Here is a 20328-nt window from a genome sequence, read left to right on the forward strand (position 1 = left end):
AACAATAAAATATATTAACAAACACCGAAAAAAAAAAATAGTACATACAATCACAAGATATTCAAATATTTGTGTAATTTTTTGTTTCCAATATAAACACTCCTTGTAGAAACTCCAAAAGGAAATAGATATACGAAGAGCTACTTATGCACTTTAACTAATAGTATATAATGGTAAAGCCCTTTTCGAGACAGAGCAAATCTCCCTAAACAATAATGTTATTACATTCAACAACTTAAATCCTCTCATTGTTTACTGAAAACTATGTATACTCCTATTACAATCTTGTTATCCCCGTTTTCTTCCGGGCGCCCGGGTCCACGCTTCAAGCCCTCGAACCGTCCGAATGAGTTTAGGCCCGGTCCGGGCCCGTTTGGCAAAGAGTAAAATAGACGTCGGCAGCCCAAGTCTAGGCGAGGCCCAAAGGGAGTCCGGGGAGGGGTCGTCCGGGACGGTCATGCGAGAGATAGTATGAGTGGCTTCCGGACAATAGTCGGGATCGAAGTGACTGATCCCGGAACCTGGTAAACGGTCTGGGCTCCTGGTAAATGATCTGGGTCCATGGTAAATGGTATGGGACCTTGACGAACGGAGGGGGACGTGGGTAAACGAACCCGGGCGGTTCTCCGAGGTTGGCAAGATAAAGCATCCATGATCCTGACTTCGTCCCATGAAGCGTGGGGGTTGTCCCCACGTTTCACCTGCTGAAAAGGCTATCTTGGGATTGTACGCCTTTGGTTCAGACCTGTGCCACCACTAATCTGACCGATCTTGTCCCGTGAATCTGCCTCGTAACTCGAGATGCCTAGACCAAAGCTCCAGTTTGTCGCATGACAGATCTAGTTTGGGCTGGCTCAGTGGGCTCAGATTAGTGTATTTTTTTATGTTTTAATCTTTTGTATTGGGCTTCCAGTAGAGAGGCCGGCAATATTTATACCTTTATTGGGCCCGGGTCAGCCCGGCCCAAGCCCAATGCACCTGTGAACCTATAAATACATGTAGTAGGGCATTGAGGAGAGGAGGGTCTTTCTAGCATGTATATATTTACTCTGATGAAACTTGTAGAAAACTCCATTGTTGTAGATTCTCTAAGCTCTAATACAACTGTCTCATGGACTAAGGCTCATTAACGCCCCAACCACGTAAAAATCGTGCTTACAACTTCTAAAGCCTTTCACATTAATCTCTCCTATTTTTTATTATTGTAGTTTTCGGAAAACTCAGTAAACATTTTGGTGCTTTCATTGAGAGCCTGAGAAAGCTAGAGTTGATCTCAAACATTTGCAACCATGGTGAACACAAGACACACCACTTTCAACCCTACTAACCAAGAGCAGGGCAATGGAGATCCACTGCCCGCCCAACCTCTTCCTCAGAGTCCACCTGAGGACACTCCTCATCAAGTGTCCCAGCCTGACAAGTCGTAGAACTATGAAGGTGGAGCGGAGTACGAGGAGAACAACTATGAGGAAGAGGAGGAGAATGAGGGGGAATACCACGACGAGGCTGAGGATCCCGAGATCATAGAAGGAGTGGACCCTAACCAGGAGGATCTGAAGGTGACTAAACTGAGGCAGCAAGTCCTGGACCAAGAAGCCAGGATTGCTGAACAGACGGAGGCTACTCGACGGATGCAAGAGTCCCTTCAAGCCTTGCAGGCTTTCATAGCCGCCCAAGGTCCGGCAGCCAATCCCCTAGCTGTCCCACCTCCGGGAACGCAACTGCCCGCTCCGTAGGCTAGAAACGGCGCCCTTGAGGACGCGAGGCTGGTCCCTCCTCTGGGACAAGCTCCCGAGCAAGGCCCAGGAAACCCGAACCGAGAGAAAAGGAACGCCAGGGCAAACTCCCAGAGGAAAAACCCTCCTGTCCAGAGAGCCGGGACCCGTCCCCAGCCGCTCCCTAGGAAAGAGAAGGTGCGCCCTGTCCCAGGACAGGGCCACCCGACCAATCCGCAAGGGACGCGACCACAGGGTACCAGGCCCCAATTAGCCCCGGGGCAGGCCGGACGGGAGCGGTCTTTGCATCCCAGCGCTTCAGTGAACAAAAGCTACTGGGATCGCCCACGTAACGACAAGCATCATGCCTTTAGCACTGGGGACGATACATCCCGGGTAGACCTGCGCGATGGGCTGAATGCCCGAAAGGAGCGGGCCCGCAAGGAAAAGATCCGCCCCCGAGATGGTGACCTTAGAAACAACCTCAATGACAAGAGGAACGAGAGGGTTCCCTTAGAAGATGGTATGGCCAGGCAACTCATGGAGCAATTGGCCACCCTGAAAAAGGTCACAGACCGCTTGGTCCGCAAACAGGAAAGATCAGACACCGATTCTGACGAGGAGGACAAGGAGCCCTGTGCGAGGCACATTCTGGGCGCCGTGCTCCCCAAGGGATTCAAGATGCTGAGTCTAACTGCCAACACCGGGAACACCGACCCACGGGATCATCTGTCCCGGTATAACCGATTAATGACCGTGGCCCATGTCAGTGACGACGGTAAATGCCTCTGTTTTTCAATCACTCTAGGCGGGCCCGCAAAAGAATGGTGGAAAAGACTTAAGCCAGGATCCATCCAATCCTGGTCAGGACTACAGTCGGCGTTTCGCAAACAGTTCATGGCCGCCATGAGAATGGACATGAAAATTAGTGCCCTCGCCAACATTAAACAACTCCCCGCAGAGACATTGAGTGCCTACATCCAGCGTTTCACCAAAGAGGCCTCCAAGACCAAGGTGGACGATGGGCAACTCCTGGTGGCACTGCAATCCGGGATCTGGGCTGGGTCCCCCTCTGGGATGATATGCAACGTAACAAGGCGGCTACCCTAGAGGAGTTCATAAGCAGGGTCCAAGGATTCATTAATTGGGAAGAGGCCAAAATCTAGGCGTTCAAATGGCAGCTGGCACCTCAGCCCAATGCCCAAGCATTTTCGAGATACAGAGTGTAGTTTCCGGCACAGCAATACGTCGCTCCCCCGCTTGCCCCAGGATCGGCAGTTGCGCCTGGGATGACCTTCACCACTCCCATAGTGTATGGTCCTGCCTCTTCGGGGTATGCCCCGATCCAATCCACCCCTTTTTCCAGATACGGAGCCACACCAATCAGGTACAGCGCTGCCCCCGTCGGAGCCCAGCCGTCCCAGGTAGGGGGAACTGAGGCGAGTGTAAACCCCTCCCGGGGGAAGAAATCCGGCAAGGGCCAGAACCGGTCTGAGCCGACTAAGAAAGGCAAGAGGGGCTACGAGCCCCAGTATTCGGAGTACACCAACTTGGTGAACACCAGGGAGAAAATCTTCCTAGCCACGGAAAGGGCGGTTCATGACTGGAAGCCTACCCCCATGTTTAAAGGAGGAAGGAATCTGAGAGATACCAGCAAACGGTGCACTTACCATAGGGAGGTGGGCCACACGATTGAAGAATGCCGACAGGTCAAGGATGAGATCGAGAATTTGATAAAGTTGGGGCATCTCCACCAGTGGATCAGGATGCCCGCGGGAGTCCCAGGCCTGTTAGCAGTCCTTGGAAAATCCACGGTCCCGGGTGCACCTGGAGCATGTTCGCCTTAGGGAGGATATGCAAAGGGTCTAGCAGTGCAGGCCCCTCAAGGGGTCCCTGCTGTACAAGCACTTGAGCCTGGAATGCCTTACCCCTCCGAGACAGCACCCCCCCCCCCCCTGAGTAGATGGCCATGTGGCCACCATCTCGGGCGGGCCTCATCTAGGAGAGCTGTAACGTCCCACGTCACTAAGGCTGCTTTCTGGAATGACGACTGGCCCTACAAACCAACACGAGTCTTTTCAGCGTGCTTTGTCCTCACTCACATGCTTCCTAGGAAAACTTCCCAGGAGGTCACCCATCCCTAGATTACCCCAGGTCAAGCACGCTTAACTTTGGAGTTCTCAAGTGATGTGCTACCGAAAAGAAGATGCATCTTGTTGATATAGGTAGTACCCATCAATCCATTTAAGCTCTCTTCAACTGTGTAGTCCCATACCTACACAGTCTTAGAATCATCACACTTGACCTTCCCCAGGCGGTGTGGGATTGCACATCTTACCCGGTCTTTCCCCTTACAGATCACGGGATTATGACTGTACAAGGGCTGTCCCGGAATGATAAAAAATGCTACATTAGCGAAGCAGATCTGGCATCATGCCCAACCCAGATTTACGGCTTCAACGGGGACGCGATACTCCCTATGGGAAAAATCTAGTTGCCCGTAACTTTGGGGAGCGAGATGCAATGCTCGTTCAAGTTCTGCACGTTCGTAGTAGTGGACTTCCCCACTGCTTATAATATCATTTTCGGTTGGCCCGCATTGGTCGAGTTCGGGGCTATCACCTCCATCTGTCATCTATGCATAAAATTCCCTTGCGATAACGGAGGGGTGGGAATAGTCCGGGGAGATCAGAAGAGCTCCCAAAAATGCTACCACATGTCCGCCCGCCCTATCTACATGGTCCAGGAGGAACCCCATGAGGAAGTCGCCGGCCCAGTTCCACCTCCTCCAGCTGGAAGAATAGTTCGAGAGAAGGGCGAGCTGGACCCGCGGATAGGAGACGACCACGTACTGGAGCCCATGGATGAGATTGAAGAGGTGTGCATCAGTGTCACCGACCCGACCAGGGTAATCCAAGTAGGGAAAAATCTGACAGCAGAGGTCTGGGCCACCATCGTCGCCCAGGTAAAGAAGAACCAGGATATCCTAGCCTGGTAACATCATCTGCCAGGCCTTGAACATCGACAAAGATGCGACCCCAGTCCTGAAAAAATGAAGGCCCTTGGGAACAGAAAGGGTCGAGGCCCTCAAGCTAGAAGTCGAAAAACTGTCTTCGATCAACTTCATCCGCGAAGCTATATATCCAGTATGGCTGGCCAACCCAGTTCTGGTACCAAAGCCGAATGGGACCTGGAGGACATGCATCGATTTCACGGATCTCAACAAGGCTTGCCCTAAAGATTGCTTCCTGCTTCCCCGGATCGATCAAATGGTGGATGCAACATTCGGGTACGAGATCTTGAGTTTCATGGATGCATACTCTGGCTACAATCAGATCTCTATGCATATAGCAAACCAGGAGCATACCAGTTTCCAAACCGACAAGGGGGTATACTACTACATCGTCATGCCCTTCGGGCTCAAAAACGCCAGAGCCACCTATCAGAGGCTCGTCAACCGAATGTTCTGGGCCCAGCTGGGGCGGAACATGGAGGTCTATATTGACAACATGCTGGTCAAATCCAAAACCTCCGGGAAGCATTCTGATGACCTGGCCGAGGCCTTCGCAATCATTCGAAAGTATGGGATGAAACTGAATCCCAAAAAATGCACTTTCAACGTGGCATCTGGGAAGTTTCTGGGGTTCATAGTGAGTTTCTGGGGAATAGAAGCCAATCCGAACAATATTAAGGCACTGATTGAAATGCCCTCTCCCTGGAAGCACAAAGACGTGCAAAGTCTGACCGGGCGGATAGCCGCCTTAAGCCGTTTCGTCTCAAAGGCCACGGGCAAATGCATCCCGTTCTTCAATGTTCTTTGGGGAAGCCAACATTTCGAATGGTCAGTTGAGTGCGAAGAAGCTTTTCAAAAGCTGAAAGAGCATCTAGCCCAAGCACTGATATTGGTAAAACCGGTGGATAGGCAGCCACTATACCTCTATTTGGCCGTGATCGAACACACGATCAGCGCCGCACTAGTGCGGGAGGACGAGAAAACCCAACTCTCGGTGTATTACTTGAGCAAGAGGTTGTTGGGGGCAGAGTCACGATATCCGTTAATTGAAAAGTTGACATTTTGTCTTCTAATGGCATCCCAGAAGCTCCGGCCTTACTTCCAAGCCCACGCCATAAAAGTTCTGACCAACCACCCTTTGCAGCAAGTGTTGCAGAAACCCGAGTCATTAGGAAGACTCTTGAAGTGGGCTATGGAATTGAGTCAATTCGATATAGCTTACATTCCTAGAGTCTCGATCAAGGGACAAGCCCTAGCCGACTTCATTGTGGAATGCTCCGGGATCACCGAAGGGGACGATCCCGCAAATCTCGCAACGCCCGTGTGGAAGGTATTCATGGATGGAGCCTCGAATGAAAATGCAGCAGGGGTCGGGATCATCCTAGTGTCGACACAAGGGCACCAGTTGCAAAATGCCCTGCGCTTCCATTTCAAGGCGTCGAACAACAAGATTGAGCATAAGGCCATGATGGCCGGGTTGCGTTTGGCCCGGGAAGTAGGGGTCGTGAACCTGGAGATCTATAGCAATTCCCACTTGGTTGTCAAGCATGTCTCAGGAGAATAACAAACCAAAGGGAAAAAGATGGCGGCTTACGTGACTCAGACGAGAGAAATGTTGCAAACGTTCAAGAGGCACTCCATCCGCCAGATCCCCAGGGAGCAAAACATGTTCGCGGACACATTGGCAAAACTGGCCACCGATGCCGAGGCGGAGCTGTCAGGACTGGTCCCCGTCAACCATCTCCCCATCCCAAGCATTCGAGTCTCCGCGATCAACGCCATCGACCACTCCGCGTCCTGGATGGGACCCATTATCCACTACTTGACAACCGGCGGGTTGCCAGCGGACAGGACCGCGGCCAGGAAGCTTCAGTACCAGGTCCAGAGATACGTCAAGATGGACGGAAAGCTCTACCATAGAGGGTTATCCATGCCATACCTCAAATGCATATCCGGGACCGAACTGAGCGCAATTATGCATGAAGTGCACGAAGGAGACCATACAGCCGAACTCAGTTTGTCCGAAAAGATCCTGCGCCAAGGATATTTCTGGGCAACCATGAAGAAAGACTGTATTGATTATGTTTGCAAGTGTGAGCAGTGCCAAAGGTACGCGAAGATCCCGTGAGCCCCTCCAACAGAAATAACCCTGATGACAAGTCCCTGGCCTTTCGCGGTATGGGGAATCAATCTAGTAGGATCGCTCCCGACCGGGAAGGGAGGGGTGAAGTACGCCATCGTGGCCATCGACTACTATACCAAGTGGGTTGAGGCGGAACCCATGAGTACAATCACCTCGAAGAAGGTCTTGGACTTCGTAATCACCAACATTGTGTGCCGGTACGGGCTCCCCTACAAGATTGTGTCTGACAACAGAAAGCAGTTCGACAACTTCCACTTCACGGATTTCTTTGAAAAGCATGGTATCGTCAAAAGCTTCTCCGCAGTCGCTAGGCCTTAAGCGAATGGGCAAGCAGAGGCCGTCAACAAAATCTTGAAAGGAACATTAAAGAAAAAACTCCAAGCCTGCAAGAGCAAGTGGCCCGAAGAGTTGCCCCGCGTGTTATGGGCTTACCAGACCACCGAGAGGACGTCTACCAGGCACACTCCTTACTCCATGGTGTATGGATGCGAAGCCGTCATTCCCGTTGAAACGGCCATCCCGTCCCACAGATGAGACACGTACGATCCTGCCCAGAAGCACTCCTTACTCTAGGAATCCCTGGATCTCATCGAGGAGATCCGGGAAGAGTCGCAAGTTCAGTTGAAGATGTACTAAGGCAAGATCGCTCGACATTTTAACTCGAAAGTAAAAAGCCGAAGGTTCGAATCTAGCGATCTGGTCTTGCGAAGAGTCTTCCCTGCAACCCAAGATTTGGGAGTAGGGTTTCTGGGCCCGAATTGGGAAGGGTCGTACAAAATCCAGCACGAAGTGTGCCCGGGAACATACTGTTTAAAACGGCTCGACGGTACAGAAGTCCCAAGGGCCTCAAACGCGGAGCATCTCCGTACATACTATCAGTAGTCAGGAGAACGTGTCCCAGTTTTATATTTTTGTTGTAAACAATGTACGCCTCGGGGCGATTCCTTGAATAATAAGAATGGCATGTACAAAATGTTATAAGGAAATATTATCAAACAATGAAAATTCCAATCTGCATCCATAAGCAAGTGACCAGAGACCAATCTCCGCTCACTTGGGGGGTATCTTCGGCATGAACAAATACGAGAACAAAAACAAAGCAGGAAATTAAAGGCTCAGGCCTAGTTCCGACCTAGACTGAGAAGGTTTGGGGGTACAAACCCAATAGGACCCAAGGTTCAGGCCTGGTCCCCCCCCCGGAACGCTGTCTGGGGGTATGATCTATAGGACCTAAGGTTCAGGCCTGGTCCCACCCCGGACGAACGCTGTTCGGGGGTATGATCTATAGGACCTAAGGCTCAGGCCTGGCCCCGGCCCGGAAGTGCGTAGTCCGGGAGGTAAAATATCCAGCAGAACGTATGGGCTAGCCCGTGTCCTAACATTTGGTTGAACGTGCGTGGTCCCAAACAACCAAGTATTTATCCGCATCATTTCTACAATAGCTCAGGATTATTAGAGTGCAGGTCCCAGGTGTAAGTTGTCTAAAATTAGTCTTATAAATGGCCCAGGCCGTGGGAACTTGGTCTTGGTTTCAAAATAAGCCAATCAACTAAATCCTGATAGTCCAGAACGTCAGATTGTCAACATTGGGGACTGGACGAATAGATTCGGTGATAATTATCAACTCCTTCATGGCCCAAATCGTTGGAACCTGAGCAACAGGATTAAAGTAAGTTGATAAGTTAAAGTCAGGAATAATCTAGTATAGGCCGGTGGAACCGGGACCAAACACTCAGCTCATTCATGCACAGTGGTAAAACACTTAGTGAAAGCTTAACGGACGAAAACGGGAAAGCAATATGCAAAAGATAAAGTGGATAAAACACCAAAATATTCTTAGACGCATCCGCGTCAATAAAAGTACGACAATTAAAAACAAAAAGCAGTCCCGGGTCTAGGCTTCGCCATGTCTAGACGCCCTCGGGAAGTAAGTTTTTGTGTGATTTTCGGTGTTTGAGGTATAGATCGAGGTTCTAAGCTATCCAAGGTATTCAATATCTTCAGATTTAGTTCACTATAGTTTCCATTATTCTTTCATTTTTCTTCAAATCCTAACTTGTGATAGTGACTTTTGGTTAGGTGTTCATTTCCTTTGAAACATAAAGTTTTCGGTAAGTTCTTATATCGATGGTTTAGATCTTTTCTTCAACTTCATTTCTTTAGAAACTTATGGTTTCTTATGTTTGGTTTTAGGAGTTTCAATCCCACTCTTGTCTCCAATATTCTGATTTTTGATAAGGAAAATTAGATAGTTTAGTATTATGACTTAGTTTATGTAGTTTATGATATAGTTTATGTTTGTATGACCTAACATTTCAGGTACAATAAATGGGTAAGTGTGTCTGGACCTAAGGTGTCCAATGATGTATGACAGACTATGTCCGGTAGGCTCGGTTGCCAAAACTTTATGACAGACCTAAGTGATGTCTGGTGTATGACGGACTTATGTCCGGGGCTTAATTGCCACCCCCTGTATAAACACTTATCTTTTTATTATATCTGACTTGTTATTATATAGTTATGATTATGATTTATGGCCAATGACCTATAGTTATGATTATGAGTATGACTTATGACTTAGGGTATGATTTATGATTATGATGTAGAATTATGACTTAAGCTATGATATCACCTAGACATTTGTGTTTGTATGATTCTTGTGAATTTATGTTATGTTTGATTATATGACTAACTTTTGTATGTATTTTCCTTACTGGGCTTAGAAGTTCACTCCTTATGATGTTGTTATTTCAAGAAATTAAGAATAAAAAGGCTGGTGGCGAGTGTGGGACCTAAGAGTTTCGTGATGTATTCGTGGGGACCATACAGTCGAGGAAGATCAAGCGGGCCTATTTTTTATTAAAATGATTATTTTAAATTTTTATTTAAATGTTGCTCATATTTTTATGTTAAAGACAATTATTTTGTTTTTGTAAAACCATGGATCCATGTATATATATATATATATTTATTTTCAAGTTTTATTCAATAAAAGAGAAAATTTATGATTTATGACCCAACGCTGTGTTTTCGGTAATCTATGAGAAATTAGGGCGTTACATTTAAGATAATTTAAATAATTAAATCGTATTTATTTAAAAATAATAAAGTCATATATATTATTTTTTTATCTTATAAATTTGTGTGATAGTTTATTTTTTATCAAGTGATTTAAGCTCTTTTTCTTCATCAAATTCACCAAAGGGTATTGCGAGTTACATTGGAAACTAAAAATAGTCGATGCATGTATATTACTCTACACTATGACTTTTTCTATTCTTATTTTATTCTATTATTAATTTCTTTTTAAATATTATTGTAATTTATATATATCTCATGTAAATATATATATATGTCATATATGCATAGATTATTGATATAAATATTTATATAAACTATAGAACTCTAATTCATTCTATTATATATTGAAAAAAAAGTGAATCAGTTTTTATTAAAATTATAGACAATATTTTGCCCTAATTTTTTAATACATTTATGTCATACATTATATTACACATATTTTATTTATTTTTATGATATTGTTTATTTATTTAAAATTTATATGATAATTAAAAAATAATAAAAATAAATACATATTTGAATAAAACATGTTTATAACTTTAAAACTAAGTAAACGTGCATTGTACGTTGTTTCTACCTAGTGTATATATATATGTGTGTGTGTGAAAATAGAAAGAAATAACAAATAGTAATTGATACGTGCGTACACATATATGTATACTAGATACAAACAACGTACAATATGCATGTTTGCTAAGTTTTATTTATAGAATTTATTAATTATTTTTATTAAATTTATATTAATGTTATATAAATTTTGAAATAAATATCTTATTTTAATTAAATAATTTATTTATTTTTGTTTAAGTTTATGTTTGTTCTAGTTTTTGAATTTAGAAGTGATAACAAGAGATTATATATTATATGTTTAATATAATATTAAATATTATACGTAGATTTTAAATTTAAGTTTCTTTCTAGTTTTTTTTAAAAAATAATTTGTTGTTAATTCACAGTAGATTATATTATATGTTTAATATGATATTATTCTAATAAGTGAGTTTAAGTTTAATTAAATTTTATTTAAGTTATAAAACGTATGATTTTATTATTTTTAAATAATTATCATTGTAAAATACCTCAAAAATATCATATTTTAATTTGTTTAATTATTTATTATTTTAAAATAATTATCATTGTAAAATATCTTAAAAATATCTCATTTTAATTTTTTTAATTATTTATTATTTTTAAATAATTATCATTGTAAAATATCTCAAAAATATCTTATTTTCATTTTTTAATTTTTTATTTTATTTTATTTAAGTTTAAGTGTTTACAAACTACAGTTAAATATAAGAATATTCTGTCAAAGTTAACCTTAAAAAAAATAAAAAACCGTTAAAACCAAGAATTTCCGTTATCTACACACTTATTACAAACAACGTGCAATATGCACGTTTGCTTAGTTTTATTTATAGAATTTATTAATTATTTTTATTAAATTTATATTAATGTCATATATATTTCAAATAAATATCTTATTTTAATTAAATAATTTATTTATTTTTGTTTAAATTTATGTTTGTTTTAGTTTTTGAATTTGAGAGTGACAACAAGAGATTATATATTATATATTTAATATAATATTAAATATTATACGTCAATTTTAAATTTAAGTTTCTTGATAATTTTAAAAAATTAGAAAGAAACTAGTAACAAATAGCAAAAACAAACAAAAACTCAAATTGCAAATGCAAGACAAAAGGTAATTCATTCTTCTATCATCATTTTTTACTCTTTGCCAAATACAAGACAAAAGGTAATTCATTCTTTTGTCATCTTCTTTTAGTTTATATATATATAAAAGGGAATTTTCCCATAGGGTTTTCACTTTAAGTCCTACTGGTGGGGCTCTCAGTGTTCTCGACCCATGAATAGTTTTTAGCGCGATTTTTTTTATAACCGTGTATATTGTAGCTATTTAGGACATCTTGCAAATTTTTTAGAAAATTCCGAATAGTTTACAGTACCAAAAACTAAGTTCAAACATGTTGTTGCACGCGTGACTAATTTTTTTTATGCGCGTGGAAAGCAACATGTTGAACCTAGTTTTTGGTACTGTAAACTATTCAGAATTTTCTGAAAATTTGCAGGATACTCTAAATAGCTACAATATACATGGTCATAAAAAAATCGCGCTGAAAACTGTTCACGAGTAGAGAAATACTGAGAGCCCCACCGATAGGGCTTAAAGTGTAGCCCCTATAAAAGAATTGTCTTATATATATCTTCTATATAATAAATGTGTAGATAAAGAATTTTTTTAATTTTAAGGGTTTTTTATTTTTTAATGTTAACTTTAACGAAATATTCTTATATATATCAGGATATTATTATATTTAACGGTAGTTTGTAAACACTTAAATTTAAATAAAATAAAATAAAATAATTAATTAAAAAACTTAAAATAAGATATTTTGAGATATTTTACAATGATAATTATTTTTAAATAATAAATAATTAAAAAAATTAAAATATGATATTTTTTTAGATATTTTACAATAATAATTATTTTCAAATAATAAATAATTAAACAAATTAAAATAATATATTTTTAAGATATATTAAAATGATAATTATTTAAAAATAATAAAATGTGTTTTATAAATTTAATAAAAATAATTAATAAATTTTATAAATAAAAGTAAACAAATATATTTCAATTCGTTTGTATTTAGTATATATATAAACTTAAAGAAGATGAGAAAAGATTCTTTTGTCTTGTATTTGGCGAGGAGTAAAAAAAATACAAAAGAATGAATTGCCTTTGAGAAGAAATGTATTTCTTCCGACAGTGAGATTGATTTTTGTTAAAGAAGAAACAAAGCAAAATGAGATGTAAGGAATAAGATATCTGGGCCGTTGTTGAAACTCAAGATCTGTGGGCCGTTGGTTGAAACTCAAGTGTTGAAGTCTCATTGGTGACACACAATGATACACTTCTTTTTTAGGGCATTTTTCACTCATGAGTAAAGAATTTACTATAATAATATCACTATATTATTTACAAAATTATATATAATATATACTATTTTATTAAACATATTTATATAAACATAATCCCACCGATTAAGCCACTTTCCTAATTTATTTTATATATATATAACTTTCCATATTTAATATTATATGAATTCAATTAATAAATCAAATAGTAATTATATAATATTCAAATTATTATCTCAATTAAATGAGATACCACAATTAACTAAGGGCAATTTATGAAATATTTGAATAACCATTTTCAGAAAAATTACTATAAATTATCTAAATAAAATTATTTAATCTAATAAACTAATATAGTGAAAAAAATAAACATAAAAGTATTTATTATAAAAATACACATTGAACAATAAATTAACAAAACGTTTATATAACTATAACATGCTATTATAATGTATTATTTTATTGATAAAGATTTTTAAAAAATTACTATGTATAATTATAATCTATCCGTCTAGCTAAAATATTTTTGTTTATTTTACTATACCATGATAAAAATAAATAAAAACAGTGTTTAACAATAGCGTTATTGTCTAACATATACGATACTATTTATTGTATTAAAACATAATACACAAATATGACAATTGTGTACATTTACCACATCTACCAATTTAAAACAAAAAATTAAAATTAAAAAATAAACAAATCTGTTTAAAGTACAATATATTCCTTCAACATTGACAAAATAAACAATATTTTCCAAAAAATAAACATAAACTTAGTTGTATATTCATATCAAGAAATATTCATAAAAATAAATATAAACATAACTTTATATTCATAAAAAGGAAAAAAAATTAACATACAAAACAATCCAAAAAATTAAAAATGATATCATGAGCATAAACATAAAAATAAACAAAATTGCTACTAATAATAACCAATATATTAAATTTAAAATAAAAATATACTATTCAGTTTATAAAAATAAACAAACAGTTATGTTAAAGAGTATCACTGACGAGTCTCCTTGGGTTCAAACTCAACCTCCATCTCTTCTTCCTTCTCCGACGAGTCTATGGAAACAGTATCACCGACACTCCTCGATGAGACCATCGGTTTGGAAGATGAAGAATAAAAATGGGTTTGAGTATATGAGTTTTCAGTTAGGAATGGAGAGAAGAAGAGGTTTGGGGTTTTGATTTTGAATTTGAATTTGGGAAAATGTGCATTGTTTGGGGAAATGTATATAATAGGTGTTTTGTGGCATATGTTCAAAAAAATTTTTAAAATAAACCAAAAAGAGAAAAGATTTAAAAATGGTAAGTTTTAAATACATACCTTAATATCACGCTTCTCAATTAATTATGTAATATTTGTATAAGAAATAATAAAGATAATTTTAATAAATAAAATGAAAATTTTGTTAAAATTTGTATAGGGCAATTCTTTAGTCCCTCACTTGGATTTGAAGGACTTAGTTCTTCATCTATTTTCAGCCATTGGATCCATGGTGGATGGTGGGATTGTGGTATTTGGTTGAGGATGTGTTAAAATACACATATACCCCTTGATAACTCTTAAGAAATTAATGATTATTTATGTATGACCGTGACTAGTTTTCATAATTAAATGTGGTTTGAGTTAATGGTAGCATTTATTAACAATTGTACAAGCCCCGTTTGATTAAAGTCATTGTGATATTTTTTTTGGTTTCATTCAAGTTTTTTTGTTAGAAAATTAAGTGCAAATTGTACAGTGTTGTTGTTTAATTTGTAAGAATCATTTTATTTGTGAGAATATACCAATGCGATTACAAGAGAATTATGTAAATTTTTAAATTAAAGTTACCATGCATCATACCCTAGTCTTAGTTACATTACATTTAGTAGTATTAATATTCTGGTACTTTTACAATCTACTATAATTTTGTTAAAAAAAAAAATTCATTAAAAAAATACTTATGGAAAGTGAAACTCTTAGGTACCTAATACCATAATGGCCAAAATTCATACAAAATTAACTATACAACACTAAAGTACCTAATTAGTGCTAATTCATTCATCCAACCATTAAAACATATTTTAAGCTTTTACTAACATAATTCACACACACACAAAAAAGAAATATTAAACTGATTAGTTCAGGTTTTTTTACTTTATGCTATAACATTATTACTTATCACTTAGTTCAAAATTACTTACCTGTAGCAAAATGATACTTTACCAATATCGTAAATAAGTTACAAATCAATACCAAGATGATCATATTATCTTCAACTATACATTTTTTTTGACATAAAATTACCTTATTGCCCTTACCTTTAACACTCACATCAATACAACTATTCATAATCAGTTTATATTACCGATTCTATAAGTAAAACACTATAAAAATAAATACACAAAATTAGCCCACATCATGACACTTAGAAAATTTAATGGGCCTCACTTACGAGACTAAGTCATAAGAGGACTAAATAATTTGCCTTGTATATATAAATGAAAATATATTAATAATATAGTAATTAAAAATAATATAGCAATCAACTTTGTAAATACCCGTCTTTTATGGGTCTCACAAAAATAAACCAAGCAGGTTGACATCAACATCAAGTCAAGCTCACCTCTTTACGTTCTTCCCTGGCCCACACAGCGTTCTTCCCTTCCCACACCGTTAAAAACTGTTAAAAAGAATAAAAGTGGACTGTCACGGATAACTTGTCCTCTAATAAAATAGTGTCTTTTGTCAATTGTTATTCTACTTTACATGACTAACATAACTGTTAGTTCCGTTTGTGTTAATTTTTTTTAAAGTATTTAATAATATTTAATTAATTTTTTATTGAAGAAAAATTATGCTATTAATTATTTGAATATGTATTGCTTTATTAAAATTGTATTGTGATAATTTGTTTGTGCTTTTTAGCAAGTCATGTTCAAAAAGTTTGTTATTTTGCTTATAGGTGACATTCTATTACTTTTATATAATTTTGTTACATAAATTTTTTTTCCATTTTTTTTATGATAATCTGATTTTTATAGTAAATTTTTGTAACAAATTTTATTTTGTATAATTTGTTATCGAAGACTTTTATATTTTTTTACACCATTAATCGTTAATAAATTAAAAAAATACTTGAGTTTAAAATTTTCTCCGGTTTAATATTAATGAAATTATTTATTAAACAAAAAGTTTAAAATGTTATAAAATATAAATATATTAATACGGTCATGTATAAAGAAAATAAATATATTATTTTAGTCACCAAAATTTATGCGAAATTCTACTTTTTTTGTCCCTAAATTCTTACAATTTTATAAAATTAAGTTTTGATGTTAGAATTTATTTAAAAAAAAACATTTGAACATTTTTTTTAGTCAAATTATTTTGTAATGACTATAATAACATCAATTTATAAACTTTATTATATTTAATTTTTTTATAATTTTTTATTGCTCATACAAAATATTTTTAAAAATAATTATTTAAAATTAAAAAGAATTTTAAGATTATAAATTGAATGAAAAAAAACAGAATTATACAAAATTAATAGATGTCACTTATAAACAAAATAATTTTTTGGGTTTATACCGTTTTGGACCCGATATTTTTTTTTATTACCTGTTTGGACTCTGTGTTTTAAAAATTCATTTTTGGACCCTATATTTTATAAAATTGTTCAAATAGACCCCTAAACTCAATTTTGATAAAGAAAAAAATTGAATATAACAACACAGTTTTTAAGCAGAATGATTTTATTTTTGTTCTGAATTGTTAGGTTGGTGAATTATTTGTGATTTCAGTTGAGAAAACTTATACCAAAATCGGGTTTAAGGTTCTATTTGAACAATTTTACAAAATATAGAGTCTAAAAAGTAATTTGTCAAAACACAAAGTTCAAACTATTAATAAAACAAAACACAGAGTCCAAAAAAATATAAACCTTATTTTTTCAAAAAAATTCTAATAAATTATATATTTAAATAAGTAATGGCATAATTTTTCTTCAAAAAAAATTCAATTATATGTCATTAAGTACTCCAAAAGATATTAATACAAACATAAGTAACTTGTGTTTAGTTACGTGAAGTAGAATAATAATTGACAAATGATAGCATTTTATTAAAGGGACAAGGTAGCGACAGGTTTTTCGCGATAGTGGATTTTTATTCACTGTTAAAAGCTCTCTCACCAATATGCCTGTGAAAAATTGAGTCTGATTGGTTCGCGATTAGAAAACTGTATTTTTAAAAAGTGAGATTTTGAAATGAAAATCTGAATTTAGTGACTAAAAATATATTTTTGAAAATGTGATTGGTTCAATGTTTGTAAATTATTTTTTAGTTTTAAAAACTGTATCTGTGATTGATATTAAATTTGAAAATATAACAGAAATTGAATATGTGAATCTGAATATTATTTTAATTTTACATATATAGGTTATAGGTTATATGATATTAAATTTTGATTTATCAATAAATTGAATTAAGTAAAATTTAATAATAATACATTGATTAAATTCATAACAATACGGAAGAAGAAGAAGAATTATGTATATAAAATTAGGATTAATAATAATGCATTGAATAAATTTATATCAATAATATTGATAAATTAGAGAGAGAAGAAAAGAATGAGAATTTGGTTTTTAAAAAAGAAAGTGAGAAAACGTGATTTTCTATTCTATACTATACTGTTTAGGATAGCGCCGTTAATAGTGCGTCTTAAAATTATTATAGCGCCGTTACGCATAGTGCTTACGGAAGTTTTTTCCATCCATTCACTGGTATGTGATAAAGTTTTTTCCATCCATTCAGTAACGTTTTTTCCATCCATCCATTCAGTAAAGTTTTTTCCATCCATTCAGTAACATTTTTTCCATCTCCATCCATTCAGTAAAGTTTTTTCCATCCATTCATTAACATTTTTTCCATCTCCATCTGTTAGGAATAGCTAAACTAAGTTTGTTATATCTCTGTAACTAATTTAATTTCTGTTATAACAAACATTTACTTCATATATATACTCAGCTTGTAATATTCATTTTCAGTTAATGAGAATCAAATCGTTTCTTTCCAGTTTCTGTTTTCCTCACATGGTATCAGGCCAAAACTGATCCTCTTTTTTTCTTCTTGATCGTTGATCTTTCATGGCAACCTCTGACCTTTCTTCCACTCCAACAATGGCGTCCACTTCCGCTACTGCTCCGATTGTTTTTTCTCACAATCTGTCTGTGAAACTTGATTTCAATAATTTTCTGCTTTGGCGACCTCAGGTGCATGCAGCCATTATTGGTCATCAACTTGAAGACTACATTGATCCCGATTTTGCTCCTCTTCCCCGTTTTCTCTCTGACATTGACCGTCAAACAAGGAATGTGAATAAGGCGTTTATTCTTTGGCACACTCAAGATCAGCTACTATATTCATGGCTACTCTCATCGATGACGGAAAGCATCCTCACTCGTGTGGTAAGCTGCCGAACCTCTGCCGCTGTTTGGAAGATTCTTGATGAGTACTATACGGCTCAAACAACTGCGAAGGTGGATCAATTTGAGAATCAGTTGCGAAATGTTAAGAAAGGATCTATGTCGATAAATGACTATCTTCTCAAGATTAAGGTCTTGGTCGATAAATTGGAATCAGTGGGACATTCGATTACAGTCAAGGAGCACATTGCAGCAATCTTTAATGGTTTGCCCTCAGATTATGATGTTTTCATTGTTTCCATTAATTCTAGGTCTCAGCCGTACACTGTAGCTGAGATAGAATCTCTGTTACTTTCTCAAGAAAATCGACTGGAGAAACATAATCAAACTCTTGATTCTGCGTTTGCTGCTGCTAATCTCTCTCAATCTCAAGGGTTCAAGAAACGGCTCCCCAATTCTCCCTCTATTGGATCTCATGGTGCTTCATTTTCTTCAAGAGGTGGATCTTCTTTCTCTGGTTCGTCCCGTTCGCATTGGAATCCTTATGCAACAGGTGGTCGTGGTTCTTCACCTTCGAATGGGACTGTTCCTTCTAGCTCTTCTCGTCAGATGCCTTTTCGTCCTGCTCAAAATAGGCCAATTTGTCAACTGTGTTCAAAACTTGGCCATGTAGCTGCAAAGTGTTATCAACGGTACAATCTGGAATTTCCTGGTTTTGGGGTTAATCTGGGTGATAAACAGCAAGGTTCATTGGAAGCTATGATGGCTACAGCTGAGATGATCAATGACCCTGCGTGGTATCCAGACTCGGGGGCTACAAATCACTGCACTATGGACCAGAGAAATTTGTCTCGGATGCATGATCATAAAGGGCCAGAGAAACTTCATATTGGCGATGGGAGTGGATTGACTGTGCAAAATGTTGGTAAGAGTGTATTACAATCTCAATCTACAGTTTTTATTCTCAATAATGTTCTTCATGTTCCTACAATAACCAAAAACCTCATTAGTGTGTCTCAATTTGCTCGTGATAATGGTGTCTATTATGAGTTTCATCCTGATGTTTGCCTTGTCAAAGATCAGGTTTCCAAGATGGTTCTGATGCAAGGTCATCTCACTAATGGCCTTTATGCTTTTCCACCATCCTCCTTTCGCGTTCAGCCGTTTCCTGTCTCAGCTAAGTCCTCTATTCTCTTTGAATTGCATGTTGCTGTTTCTAGCAATGATTCAAATTCCTGTAATAATGATAAACTGAATTCTGTGCTATCTGTGTTTCATCTTTGGCATAATAGACTGGGTCATCCAGCTGCCAAAACTGTAAAATATGTGCTGTCTTCATGTAATATCAATTGTGGTAATAAAACTCAGTCTGATTTTTGTTCAGCATGTTGTCTAGGGAAAATTCATCAATTTCCTTTTCCAATTTCACAAACAAAATACACTGCACCACTTCAGTTGATTCATTCAGATCTTTGGGGTCCGTCTCCTTCACTTTCACATAATGGTTACAAATATTATGTGCATTTTATTGATGCTTACTCTAGGTACACTTGGTTGTTTCTGCTGATAACCAAGTCAGAAGCTTTGCAAACCTTTATAAACTTTAAAACACAGGTTGAAAATGAGTTTAACTATAAAATAAAGTGTTTGCAATCAGATTGGGGGGTGAGTATCGGTCTTTTACTTCCTTTTTGGCTCAAAATGGAATTTCTCATCGTTTATCTTGTCCCACTACTCATAAACAAAATGGAGTAGCTGAGCGTAAGCATCGACACTTAATTGAGACCACTCTCACATTACTTGCTAATGCTTCTATGCCACTGTCATTTTGGGATGAGGCTGTACGTACCTCAACCTATATTATAAATAGGTTGCCCTCTTCTGTTTTGAATGATCTATCACCATTTCAAGTTCTATTTCAAAAACAGCCAGATTATTCTTTTTTAAAAACTTTTGGGTGCTCATGTTTTCCAAATATTCGTCCTTATAATTCTCATAA

This window comes from Humulus lupulus, chromosome 5, assembly GCF_963169125.1.
Source record: "Humulus lupulus chromosome 5, drHumLupu1.1, whole genome shotgun sequence".
Taxonomy (NCBI): Eukaryota; Viridiplantae; Streptophyta; class Magnoliopsida; order Rosales; family Cannabaceae; genus Humulus; species Humulus lupulus.